We start from the raw sequence: 14,616 nt of genomic DNA, 5'->3' as shown, positions 1-14,616 counted from the left end.
GCACGCCGTCCGAAATATAATTTTACAGCCACAATAAACAACCTTAGATTTTGGTGACCAAAATACAATGTTCCGGGCAGTCAACTCATAAAGAAAACGTGTGTTCTTTGTTTGATTGATGTGCATTTTAAATTCGATGTTTTTATGGGGAGACAAATAGGGCTAGTCAACAGGATATTCGTCCTAAACTCAGAGAACTTGTGAGTAGCCTACATGGAAAAACCCGAAGACGACAAGCAACACTGACTTCAGAGAAAGAAAGCAAATGTTCGCAATGATCAAATAAATTAATGACATGCCATGCAGTAGGCTAATTCAAACGCACTCATTTCTATTTCGTCTGTGACTTAATACTTGCAGAGCATCCTATATGACGATGAACAGTAGGCATGTGAAAATAAGCCATAAGCTTATCCAAATCAAACAAGAAGTTGGTAAAATGGCTTTGAAATAGGCTTTGACTTTCTACAAATGTAAAGCGACGAGGGACAGGAAATACATATATAGGGGCCTATTTGCACAGCGTTGGGAGGGACTTTACGCAGTAGAAGAGTAGAGTCCAGGCAACGGGTTGGTTAGATAATTAATACTCTTAAACACAATACCTGGTGCAATACAGGCCTGAAACTGATTGGAAAACGCAGAGGAATATCGTAGGCTGGAATTTGATTTTGGCATCAGTCTCCCCAACATTTGTGCGCTACAGCCATCTTTACGCACTCCGAGATAACGGTTTCCTATCCATGGAGTAGCCTAGATGAATACTCGATTGAGTTGACAGTTTACCAAAAGTTATTTGTTTCTGTTAAATATACAGTTAAATCGGCTGGAGAAAAGCATGTTTCATTTAAATTACCAATTTCACGATGCAGGCCTGATGTCAGACAACTGCGGACAAGACAGGAAACCGCCAAAAATGTAAGTTAATAAAAAGTTAGGTCTACATTATTACTGTAGACTGTAGTGACACAACCCACAACAACTGTGAAATAAACAAAATAGCAAAATAGCAAAAAAAGAGAGAACAACATCAAAACTCCAGCCCAAAGTTAGGTTGCCACTACAACTAGGAGTCCATAAACCTGGATACGCACCAGTCTCTCCTACACTGAGACACCGGCTGGAGACACCACATGCAGAGTTAGAATGATGCAAGCCTGTACTGGTGAAGAAGCTCCTGGCATGGACTGCATTACTGTCAATATTAAAGCCAACCTCCAAGATGGTGTAAAACCATTGCATAATATCAACCTCTGTGGATAGCATCCAGGAAGTAAGCCTTTGGCACATCCTGGTAACAAAGCTGTATGAAACTGTTTCACAACCTGACAAAAATCCTTGTTTTTTGGCTGACTGGAATAGCAAGCAATAGTAAATGAATTAACCTCCAAATTATTCGGTTTCATCTGTCTATTTTACTGGTATTTTCTTTCTCCCCTTTGTTTTGATTTCATTTTAATATGGCTGTTTCCCTACAGTGTAAACAATCTGATGTAGGTAACTGAAAATAGGCTGTGTCAGGAATCAGGATTGGGAAATGTAATGTTTTGTTACTTGCTGCTGTTCACTTTTCTTCTCCTACATGCAAAAAATCATGTAGCCTACTTGAAGCACATTTGGCTTTTGCAGCAATGATGTATGCAGTACTTGATCTAACAAACCTCCCATATTCAATATACCATCACATAGGCCTACATCATGTGTGTGTCTAAGCAAGAGCACAGTATTTTGCCAGAAGACAGAATTTGATTCCACTCTGAGGAGTCAAGCATATATTTACTTTGACTTTGTACAGGTTCAACCCGAATAAATGAAATCCATAGGTTGTGGTAAAGTAGACGAACCCACCTAGCGGTAGAAAGTATTTTTGCATGTTGAGTTGGTCTAGTACTGCACTGTTGGGAGTAATCCAAAAGGATGTAAAGTGTGTTCCACAACAATATTCACAACATATTCTGAAATCCTGGCTTAATAAAGGTTAAATAAAAAAGTGAAATGATTTCTTTGTCATGTTTGTGCTTTCCTCTAGAGGAGTGACTCCACGTCATCCCTGAATGGGATGGTATACATTTACAAGGTATCTTTTGCAACCTGCCCATTAAAGTGTGTGGTCAATTAACTAGAGCAGTGGTTCTCAAACTTTTTGATCAAACACCCCTTGACCTCATCATCATAAGTCTGTCAATGCCCTCCCTTAGCATTAAAAAAAAACAGACTATGGCCTCCCCCCCCCCCCCATTTGCGACCAAGTCCCGGCCCTCTCGGCTGTCTCCTTCTCAACACCCCCCAAAGCCTCTCTAACACCCCAGCAGAGGGCCGTAGAGCCCCCGTAGAGAACCACTAAGCCAGAGGCAGGTACCTCACATAGACTCTAGATTAGAGTTTCTCAACGGGGGCGGTACAGCCCCCCAGGGGCCTTGGGCACACTGGTTGGGGAGCTCTAGGGGGCCGTTGAGAAGGATACAGCTGAGAGGGGTGGTGCTTAGTTGCCATTGGGGGGCATTAGTCCATTAGTCCACATAATACTAAGGGAGACGTTGTCAGTGTTACGATGATGTCAAAGGGGCGTTGTCTTGTTGAGAAATAAGCTCTAGATTAGGGGTGGGCGATATGACGATATTAAATCGTGAATCGTGATATTGAGTTAAAGATCGTCTCGAATCTGCCATAGTGGAGAAATCGTATAGATCGTCTTGCAGTGAGGATGTTTATTATCAGTATCAGAGTGATTTGTGTTGTTGTCTTCACTTTATTCTTTACACTATTGTATTCCAATTGTACACTTTATGAGAGTATCATCAGTGTGTTAACACTTTATTGACTGCAAATCACAAATTGCAAGTATATGATAGTTGTTTTTTGTTGTTTTTATTTTTTGGATGGAAGACCGTGATAAAAAATCGAAACCGAGATTTCATGTTAAAAAATCGTGATACAACATTTTTGCCATATCGCCCACCCCTACTCTAGATAGTCAATGAGTCACTGTCTGAAGTATCATGATGAATAGTGGTACAGTAGTAGTAATTGTTGTTGCAGAGACACTACTTACCTGGAAATGTGCAGCCACTGTTGTTGACTCAAAAGTGAAGAATGAATGGCTGAATACAAGAAAGGATAATACACAAGGTTGTAAGACAATGCATGTCAAATAGATACATGATTAATAATGTCAAGTGTTTATTGTCATTCATCTCAATATTCTGCAGTTATCCCCATTGACATACTAGTTTATTTTCAAGCACGACTGTCAGGAAATAACAGAGGTGGAAGGCCCTTATGGGATTACGAAAGCGCAAAAGACATTATAAACTGTATTTACAGATGTCATTGTTACTGCCTGAGGATAAAATATAATCAATGTCAGGATTACACCCAACCTGATTTTTGGCAGTAAAATAAATGGGCAGCACAGAAAAGCACATAGCAAAACTGACAGGTGTTGTAAAGGTGAAGTTTTATAACTAGCAAGGTACCAGGTTGATAGATACCGCTGTGGGCAGCAGGTCATACGTGGCCTAACGGTGAGCGAAGTTGTCTTGGAAGGTTATGGCTTTGAATACCATTGGTCTATATGGAACAGAGGCCAACTACTAGCTGAGTGTGGAGTGGGACGTTGGTAAAACCTCCCACCCGAAGCCTCATATAGGGTAGCGCTGACCTATCGGACTGGTTCTTTAGCTCAGCGGTATCATGCTGTGACTTCCATACTCGAACTGGAGCGTTGACTAGGTGGCGGGTTCGAGCCTCTAGTGGCGGACTGCACAGGAACACCTCAGTTACGTGTACAAGTAGGGATAATGTGGGAGCCCTCCAGTGGGTGCCATTCAGTCTCGTTCATGACTGAAGTGAATAAGGCACCTAAACCACAAATTGTACATCTTGGCTTTTCATTATGCAATTTGAATTACATTTGGGGATGCATAAACACATGTGCAATAATATGGCCACCAAACTATCCTTTCTAGTGATGTACACTGTGCACAACCAGAATTCATCTAAGTTTAATTGTTCCTATTCGTTGTGGTGTTGACCATAGAAAATGAGACCATATACACACTCACCACACAAACCAGTGTGTTTCAAGTGTTCAACATTTTGAGAAAACAGATGTAGGCTATTAATTCACTTCAGAGTGCACCAGTCAGTGTCACTTCCAGTAGGCCTATAGGCCTACATGCATTTAGGCTAAGCCATCCATACTCTGTTAGCTGTTCTCAGTCATCATCAAACATTCAAATATTTTTTTCATAAAAGCATGTCTCATTACGTTTCATGGAAACACTGCATTACTGTTGAAACACTTGTTTTCTGTGCAAATGACTGTGTTATGACGCCATGCACCTGCATAGCCTACAGGTCATAACCTCTCGATCATGTAATCTGCAGAAATGGACCTACCCTGTGTATGGCTAGTGCTCTTAGGAAACAATGTTACGTAGGACCATAAAACAATGTATGGCCAAGTCTAAGTTGAGTTTCTGAGTGGACCTAGCGAACCATGCACCAAAACAACGCTAGATAACAATATGGCTACAATTGGGGATGAAAAACAAGCCACGCTGTTTCACAACAGACTTATTGGCAACACATTTTGTCTCCACTGTTACTTCTGACACGGAAAATAAACCTTAGGTCTATTCATTAGCCTAGGCCTAATGGCCGCTGTGGTTCTCGTTAAAACTCTGACACGGAGACTGGGTCTGTTCATCATTTTAGCATTCCCCAAGAACAAGGACCAAACTGTGAAATGACAGGAGTAGCCTACCTCAAAGTCGAAGTGTACTTTCAGCATTCAGCCAAATGTTACTAAACTCTGCTGAGAAAAGCGCTCAGAATAAGCATAACGTGGCCTGTATTACTGTAGAGTAGCTCTAGAGGTCGCGGATCAAACCTGAGAGCGTTGAAGGCGCGTGACGACTTCTAGCGCATTCTGTTTGTTGTCAATACGCGGGCTGCCACTTTGCCACTTTCATTTCCTGCGCGTGCAATCCACATGCTGACAGCCCCGTGTTTGAGTCTGGTCCTTTTTCTCTGAAGAACCATTTATGAGGAGTGCCAACTTAACATTTTTACCGAAGTCATTAGGTTACAAGGTAATCAAGAATAATAAATATATCACCCCAAGACATGAACCATATCAAAACGTATGTTTTGGCATTCAGAGGCAATAACAAAATTAATATGCCACTTAAATGCTCGAGCGGAGCACTTCTAGATGTGAGTCATGTGACCTATGTTTGATGAAAAGAGTGAAGCCAATCTAACTTCAACACTGCAAGTGGAGAGGGAGACATTATAGAGATCCAAGTTGGGTTATTTAAAAGCTCTCACAAGGTAAACCTAGGCCCTATATGTAGGCTACAGACTCAGAGTGACTTGGCGTGAACATGAAGGTGCCCCCTCCTGTCTCAGGTAGGTCATTTCAAGGTCAGGTGCAGCACATCTACATCACATCTCTAGGCCCATAAGACTGCAGCCAAACTGTAGTAAGTCGGCTGCGCAAGGTACTCTATATTCTTGTGTAAAACTCTACAGAGAGTAAGTTTATAGCCCAAGGCACAGGAGGTCGATATAAACCCTTTCCTTATTTGAGGATTCACAAAGCAGATGTAAAGCTTCCAGCCAACAGTGGAGAGCAGCTGGCGATATGGCTCCGTTCAGGCTTTATTTGGCTCTTGTCTTGTGGTGCTGAACCACTTCACTTGGCTATGGTTCCCCCTTTTGTGTAAATCCGACCCTCTGAAGCTAATGGAAAAAGTGGAGCTTCAAAACAGCCCCCCCATCCAAAACCATAAATGAGATGAGCTTCAAGGAACTTCTGACGTCTGTGGGGTCTTAGGAGAGCATTGTAAACTCTCTGACAACAAGCCCACTTTTTTCCATGATGGCATTACACGGCAGTTGACATTTTCCGCCATCTTTACTCTTGTGATTGCACCCAGAAGCCCATTCAACAGCCCATTCTGAGTGTGGAATAAGTGGGGTTAGGGGTGGGTGGTTGTGAGAAATCAATATTTCAGCTTTTCATTTTAGATAGCTTTGACACTGTAAAACAGAGAACTCTCCATGCTTCAATAAAGGCCACTATGGTAGGGCTTTGGGGACAGAAACATTGTGGAGTGCATCCAACTTTGCTACTCGCCTGTCATTGATCTGTAGAGCCATGGATATCCCATGGAGATCAAACTTCTTTTCTTTCTGGAGAGTCACTTACGCCATTTTTCTCCTTAATCCCTATTCGTCAGCAGAGAAATATTTGCATGGAAAAGGCCTCTGAACCTTTAGCTTTTTTTCTGCTCTAGCAGGGCCTATAAATATTGCATTGTCCCAGAGACACACTTTGCATATTGTACACAGGGCCGTAGCCAGGGTTTTGAAATATGTGAGGTCCATGATGCGCGCGCATAGCGGGCACCAAATTGTTATGTATAGATTAAAAAATAAGTAAATAGCCTAAATATTATGTATAGGCCCTATGTACAGTATATGTATAACTATGTACATTACATGTATAAATCAGTCCCTCCAGGAAATCGCGATGTTGCAATCGCTGCGTTTTTCGCAACTTCAATGAAATCCTGCGAATTCTGCGCGAGAGCGCAACTTTGAACACTTTGAACCAATCCATGTTGCGCTGACTTCACTGACGTCGACAAACTTCCTTTCAAAAAGGATAATACAATAAAAAAATACAATAAAAAAGTAACCTAGCAATCAGTCCCAGCACTTTACTATGCATGTACAAAGTTGTAGGTGAGGGGGAAAAAACTAATAAATACGAATGTAGGAAACGCCATGTTCTCATTGCGCGTCTGCTCGCATGGTCATAGGAGGGAAAATGTATGCCTAGTCTGGCATAACCAATAGGCCTACATTTTTAAAATGTGCTAGGCCTACATAAATATATAATTAACACTTCATGACAGTCATCTACATTACGCCAAGTATAGGGCTCCTACAACAAGGTGTTTTTTTTTTCTAAAGCGGTCCACCTGCTGGACCACTTTGGTGTTTGACTTGTGCGCGTACAGAAGGCAACATTTTCCCTCCGAATTGAGATGCGCAAATGTCTTGTCCACAACAAAGGAGTAATTTCCATCCTTCATTGTGAATGCTGCGTGCGTGCCTGGCCGATATAGTAATCTCTTTCGCGCAAATTGGGCTATGGCTGGATACGAGCACTTGGTGACCGTGGTGACCGTGGTGACCGTGTCGTCAAATCACTTTCGTTTAACCTGGCGCGGTCAAACGGGCAAGGAACACTGAACATGAATAAAACCAGAGCAGACACGTTGGAAAGCTGTGGGACTAAGTTGGAAAACTACTTTCTGTCTCTCCCTCTCCTTCTCTCTTTCTTGCGGGATTGACGGTAGGCCCTATTGATTGACAGCTGAGACCTCCGTTCTGCAGGCGACGTGGTGTTTTATAGATAACAATCTCGTCGTCTTTTATATTCACAAGAGCACCAAAATTAATATAATTTCTGAGCATTATTCAGCAAGCACCCTTCACAACAGGAAATCTGTGAACTATATCCTCGTTACATTGAATAATGATAATAAGCCGTTAATTTAAAGCCGGCTGACGGCGCGGGAGAGCCAAAAAAAAACCCAGAAGCCTATGAATTCTTTCGAAAGCGACCCCTCCCTCTGCTGTTATTTGTGTTGCTTTTGACAAGCTTGAAAATTAAACGCCACAAGAGTTCCTGTCACGCACCCTCTTCAACTGGGTGGACATGCCTAATTCCGCCCGCCTACTTATAAGTGATAATAGTTAATTATGTATCCACTGTTTAAGTCAGGAATGGATATCGACATGATACGAAGTTTGTATGCTTACAATTTGAAACGGTGATGACATTTAAAACAGAGTCAAACGGCCATAAACAGCATTGTAATGAAGGGTGTCGTAATGGCAGCATGAAAGAGATGGAACTTTTCACGACGACATTCTGGCTAAAAACTCGCCCTGGCCGCTTCCCTGCTTTGCTTAAGGACCAAAATTATAATATAAAAATGGAAATAATATAAAAACACCAGAGGACTGGAATGTGGCAGTGTCCTTTACTTTCAAGCGTGGGGAAACACATTAAAAATCGCAACAAAAATCGCACCTTTCACTTCATGCCGCAACAAAATCGCAACAACACAGTAAGAAGCTCCGCAACTTTTATCGCGATTTTCTGGAAATCCTCGTGCACCATCTGGCAATTCCGACCGCGATTTTTTTAGAAAATGCCCGCGATTTCCTGGTGGGACTGTTCAATATGTAATGTATACATTTTCAGTCAATTCTGTGATTCTTTGGTAGTATTTTTTAGTATCTTTTATCACAAATAGCATTCTTACAGTCAGTAACGCCCTTTGTAAGGAAGCTAATGTTTGACCCTTTAACGTGAATAAAGCAGAGGCAAGTGGCACAATAAGCTGCATCCTCAGATGGCAAGTAGCTAAGCCATTCATATCTTTCTTCCACTTAGAATTTTACTTGAGCTGTTTTCTTCAAAATGTGTGGTGGGGATAGCACTCTGAAGTGCAAATAGTGCCGGAAGTGCCACAGTAGCCCAGCTGCAAAATACTCACAAGTGGGGGGAATTACAGCTGAATCACGATAGATATTGGCGTCCCCCCAAAAAAGAAAAGAAAACCTCGGACGAAATGAGCGAGGTCCACCTCCCTGACCTCTAATGTAGCTACGGCCATATTGTACATTACATCATACCGGACACGTTTTTGAAAGTCACCAGGGCTACATTGTTGGTGCTGAATTGTTGACGTTTTCAAGTATTCAAACAACCCAAAGTGATAATCCACAGTCCACACGGTCCCTTGCAAAATCTGATATCTGGAAATGAACTGCTTTTTCTGATCTGTCGTTCACCTGAGTTTGGGAACCCAACCCAGAGCGGAGAGGGAGACCAAGATGCAGGGTGCGATTTGTCTGAAAACCAGAAGGGGAGATGTGTTTCAGAATTTAAGCAATATCAATTGAATTACATTAAACTATATTAAAATCATGTACAAAAAGTGTCGATATCAAAACCAGAAGGGGGGACAATCCCCCCCATCCCCCCAATTATAAGTGTTTTAGCCAGTGTGACATTCATTTTTATCTGGTTTGTAATTAGATAAAAGAAGTAAACTAGACAATTGCAACTTAAATTACAATATTTCTGGTGATATCCCAACAAATGTCTTTTCTGTGTTTTCAAAGTATCAAAATTATTCAACCGCTTAGTCAGATACATCCTTAGTACTTACTACAGCATCAGATGTGAAACATGGCTTCACAAAAGTATAGTATCTTACCGTGATCCAATATATGGTGCATTCATTGTGAGCAAAAGCCTCCAGTTCCCTTTCTGGGCCTGTGTTCAGCATCTGCCTTCTTCTGGCCCCATCATAGATTTTCAAAGGCGATGCTGTTGCCCTCTCCAGAATGTTACAACTAGAGATCCTGATTTTTAGGATCCTGCCGGATACCGGATCCACTGCTTAAGATCCTGCCGGATCCGGAACCGGATACCGGATCCTACGAAAGGGTTGAAACACATAGCCAACTCGCACACGTGGGCCCTTTTTATCACGTTGGCGCAAACTATTTTTAAGACTCATTGGCTTACTGCCACACTGCCTTCAACGGCCGCTTCCAAAGGACTTTCACTCCATGCAGCGATTGGGGTTGTGAAAGACTGACTGAAAAGCCTAGGCTACGTAAAAAGTAGAGATGCCCCAGATCCTGATTTTTAGGTAACTGCCGGATACCGGATCCACTGCTTAAGATCCTGTCGGATCCGGATAGTCTGAAAAACCCTATTATCCTGCCGGATCCGGAACCGGATCTTGGATCCTGTACATCTCTAGTTACAACCCATCAGCTGCTGCAAGGACTAGTAGATTTGGTGGGATGATTGGGATGGATTGTTGTCCTTTTCAAATGTCCAACTTCTGAAGCTTCAGCTTTGTGACTGTCTCAATGACGTTTACATCCATGGAACTCCCAGAATTCATGGTACCTTGGATACACCGATGACCTTGGACACGCCAAAGATTTCCTGTACCCGAAGCAAAACAACCCCACCATGTATTCATGGTACCTTGGACACATCGAAGACCTTGGACACACCAAAGATTATCTGTACCCAAAACAAAACAACCCCCACCATGCTTCACAGTGGGCAAGGTGCTCTTTTCTTCCATATGCGTTCTTCTTCCTCCTTAAGACGTAATTGTTGATCCATAGATTGTTTGTATCAGTATCCCAAAACCTACATTTGTCCACATATTTTTTTACATCCTGGGCGCAACCCTTCTTGTTCTTTGGAGTCAGCAAAGGGATGCACTTGGGAATTATGGCATGGAGGCCTTAATATTGCAGTGCGTATCTTATACTTGTAGCTGGAACCAGCTACTTTCTTGTCAATTTTTTTTTCACAGTTCCTCACCCAATTCTTTTTCTCCACTTTCTGCTTAACCCTTGTAATGTGTTCGTGTTTTTGTTATATAGAAGGTGTTTGGGTCATTTTGACCCGAACATATAGGAAAAATAAATAAAAGGAAAAATCCATAGCTCATATTCATCCTCATGTTCCCTTCACCCTGCTTGTGAATTTCTGTATACATGGGTTCTACATTTTTGTTTTCCCCTGACTGTGCGAAACTAACTGCGCACAACTCAACCTCTGATTGTTGGAAACCACTGTCGGTCAAAACATTAGCTCACCTGGTTGGCTGCCAGCATCCTGCCCCCCCTCACAATATCGTATTTACAAACACGGTGAACCCATGTGTATGTTTTTGAGAGTGAGAGATACAGAGCGAGAAAGATAAGGAGACAGTCACTTTTTTCAGATTCACATTCCTCACAGAAAATGAGCCAAAGAAAGCCAGTGAATCTCAGTGTGAAAGAATAATAACTGATACTATTTTTCTCAAGCATAAAACTGAAAATGGGTTAAAATGACCCGAACACCTTACAAGGGTTAAGGTATTGGACAACAGTTGCCATCAGCATCCTCTTTCTGCCATGTACTGGTTGTGTTTCAACTGTGTCTTTAAATTTTAACTTGTGAAAAACACTTCCCGTGTTTCTTGAAGTGGTACATGTCTTTCCAATGTTTTTATATCCATAACCTTCCATATGAGGACAAAATGACCTCCTCTGACTTCTTTGACCATTCCCTTGGCTTCATCCTGTTAGAGGTAATGGTACCACATACCAGTGACTGTCTATAGCAGGAGCTGACACAGTCCTTTCATTTCATTTCATTTCTGCTCCATTGCTGCTCGTTACTGCTTTGTTCACATCAACTGGTGTTTTCTTTCTTTAAAAAATATTTCTAGGGCATTTTTGGCCTTTATTATGATAGTGCAGTGAAGAGCTGGACAGGAAGTGAGTGGGGAGAGAGAGACGGGGAAGGGATGGCAAAGGACTCGGGCTTGAATCAGACCCAGGTCAGCCGTGAAGCAGACGAGTGGCCAACCGTTAGCGCCAGGATAGGGGCCAACTGGTCTTTTCAAAGTCAAATCACATCAACACCAGATGCGAAACCATCTTTCCATTAAGCTTAGGTATTTGAAATAGTTTAGAGATTTTCCTCCCCTATGGCTGAATATGAATAGACGGTTCCCAGACTACATCTCACTTGTGATAGTTTGGCGATAGCCAGGCTACTTCTTCTGCAGACCTTACCTTCTTCTGTGGATCCTCTTGTCCTGGCTTCGTTCGGTCCATGTGGTTGTGATGAAAGGCACAGGTCGGCTGTAAATGTCCTATAAAACGGCTCCAGCACCTCAGACAGCACTGCACTGCAGCAGCACCTGTCCCAGGAGCAGAGGTCAACCATCCAGTCCCTACCCCCAACCCAAACCAACCCTCCCTACTATCCTTCACCACTCTCACACACTTCCTGTATGCTTGCCTTGCACAGACACAATCCCATAGTCTCATATGGCTGGTTTCTCACTTGCGGTTTGATAGGCCTTTGGGGTCTTTCTGAATCATTGTCACTGACCAATCTCTGTGATTCACAAAAGAATAATGCTGGGAACAAAGGTGTTAGGAGAAAAATCTATATCATATGGCGTTAATTAGAAATCCATCTGCTCACAATAACCACTTAAATCATTCCGCATGACAAATTGCAGAGTTCTGTAAGATTATATATTTTCTGTTTTCTTAGCGGTGTGTGTGCCAGTGCGCTTACCTCAACTTGCATTACACATCAGTTGCAAGTGGACTGCCTGGCCACAGAGCTAACTTCAAACGAAGCCCTTCCGCTCTCCGTACGCATCCATCAAGCGGGCTGGCTGACCGGGCCATAGCGGAGCGGAGTGGAGCAGGGAGGGAGCGGCGGAGTCATTAGCGAGGTGGGCCAACACACGACTCCACAGGAAGGACCTGGCCAGAGGGGCCTTTTGATCTCCCCAAAACAGCTGCCATCCTCCCATCACGGAGGGCCCAGCAATCAAGTGGCGGGCTTGTCTGGCCTTGCATTGCGCAAAAATGATACACAATAAATGGGAGAGATGGGGGACGATATTGAAGAACTATGACTGAAATAAAAGACAGCAGCTGGAAGGAGCTTAGAGGGGGAATGAGAGGGAGAGAAAGTGTATCCAAGACATCCCTGCCTCACTCTCTCCGTCCGTCCGTCCAACAGGGCGACTCAGCTCACACCTCAGCCCGTCACAAGTCAATAAGAGTAATCACACACACATGCTGGGGGCCCCAAGAGAGAGCGTGAGGCTAAGAAGCGCACACACCACACGGGATCCCTGGGGTGCTTTGATGCCGGACGTACTGGGCCTGACTGAGCTCCCACACTCTGGCCCTGGTACTTCTGAGGTCCGCACCAAGGGCACCTTTTCTGGGCACTATGTACAACAACTCCAATGGACCCAATACAAATAAACATGTATTAAAATCTGGCTCCCTGGCAGTGGTGGTTTTAGGAAATCTGAGACCCTGGGCAAAGAACAATTTGACAGCCACCACCCTAATAATCAATGATGTATAAATGCAGGAAAATGAAAGCCATGATGCGATGACGAGGCCCCTGATTGGCACTTATGGCCCCTGTTAATACAAAATTAAAATGTGAATCAATTGATTTTAAAGGTACTACTATACATTGGCTACACGTGGGCATGTGACATGGGTGATTTACCTAATCCATTTAGTTTACCTGACTAAAGAGTTGTGGAATGGTACATAGGACTTGCATAGCATTTAGACACCTTTTATTGGGTTTAACATTGAACAAAGGCCAGATTTCCCCAAATCCTCAAATGGTTTCTTCTAAACTAGCATATGGAAATGGAAAATGGTTTCTGAAAGGCCTTTGGATTGCCTTTGTGGACTGCCCTTGATGCATGACGTATAATGAAAAATATAAACAATTTTGGATCTTTACTTAAAGAACATTCAGGACATGCAGGGCAGTTAGAGGCCATTTTGTCAGAAGAAATCAAGATTTTAAATGTGAACTCGGAGATAAACATCAGCCAGATAATGCACTCAAGTTGAGTTTGTTTTGGCAAAGAACAGGGTTTTTGTCACCAGTTTATCATTCCTAATGTCTTTGTTGTTTTACTGGTGTAATTAAAACTACTGGGGTGGTGGAAAGATGACAGGAGTTTGCCCATCTGCATGTGCCACCGCTTACAGCAGTCTTGTAACCTCCCGTAGATAAACCACAGAGAGCTGAGCGGAAGGGGCGATATGTTAACAACTAGGGATTGTAAAAAACCCAAAGTTACGATGCTCAGATGTTCAGTCGCCGACAACAAACAAACATATCCCACACACTTGTACGGTACACACAGAAAAGAGATGGGATACGCAAGCAGTCTGCAATAAAGACAAGCCACACACACAGCCCCATATTGACTTTTACTGACTGAAACACATAAGGAAATTAGGCTTTGAAACCATGAAAGTGATTGTGTGGCTTGTGCGTAAGGTTGGAAGTTCTCCCTCTCCCTCTTTTGCATCTTCTTTGCAAGAGCGCACACACAGGGACGTTACCAGAGCAGGGTTCCACAGGACGCGGTGTGTGTCACAGAACAGCAGCAGCTGCAGCAGCTTTCCCCATACAGAGGGGTCTACTAAGAAGCTGCTTCAGGAATAGAGGAGCCTGGAGTCCTCATTTCACTCTTAAGAAATTCTTCTTCTATTACCGGTAGATGATTTACCTCTTAACCTGGTTTACTCCTGAACCAGCTTCTTAGTAGACCCCCCGGGACACAGCACACACAGGAGCACACCAAACGTGCAGCTAGCCAAAACAAAAAATGAGCATCACGCAAAACCAGTCGACAGTATTATATACATTTATACATGTATGAAAAAAGCATATTAGTTAATTAACAAGTTAAGCAATGAACAACAACCACATGGAGTTAGTGTATTTACATAACACAGTCCAAAAATGACTAACACGTATGTAGTTCACCCAAAGGCAAAGCAAAATAGAAACAAAAACTAAAACAAAATCTAAATGTTTGAGAAAAGTTGTTCTTTGCAGTCTGGCTCCATGAATGTTCTTTGAGTGACACAACAACGTAAGGGACTTCATAGTGGATGGAAATTATTGTTTCTACCGTGTTGAGC

Source organism: Engraulis encrasicolus, chromosome 11 (genome assembly GCF_034702125.1).
Source record: "Engraulis encrasicolus isolate BLACKSEA-1 chromosome 11, IST_EnEncr_1.0, whole genome shotgun sequence".
Taxonomy (NCBI): domain Eukaryota; kingdom Metazoa; phylum Chordata; class Actinopteri; order Clupeiformes; family Engraulidae; genus Engraulis; species Engraulis encrasicolus.
Note: the sequence above shows the minus strand (reverse complement) of the source record.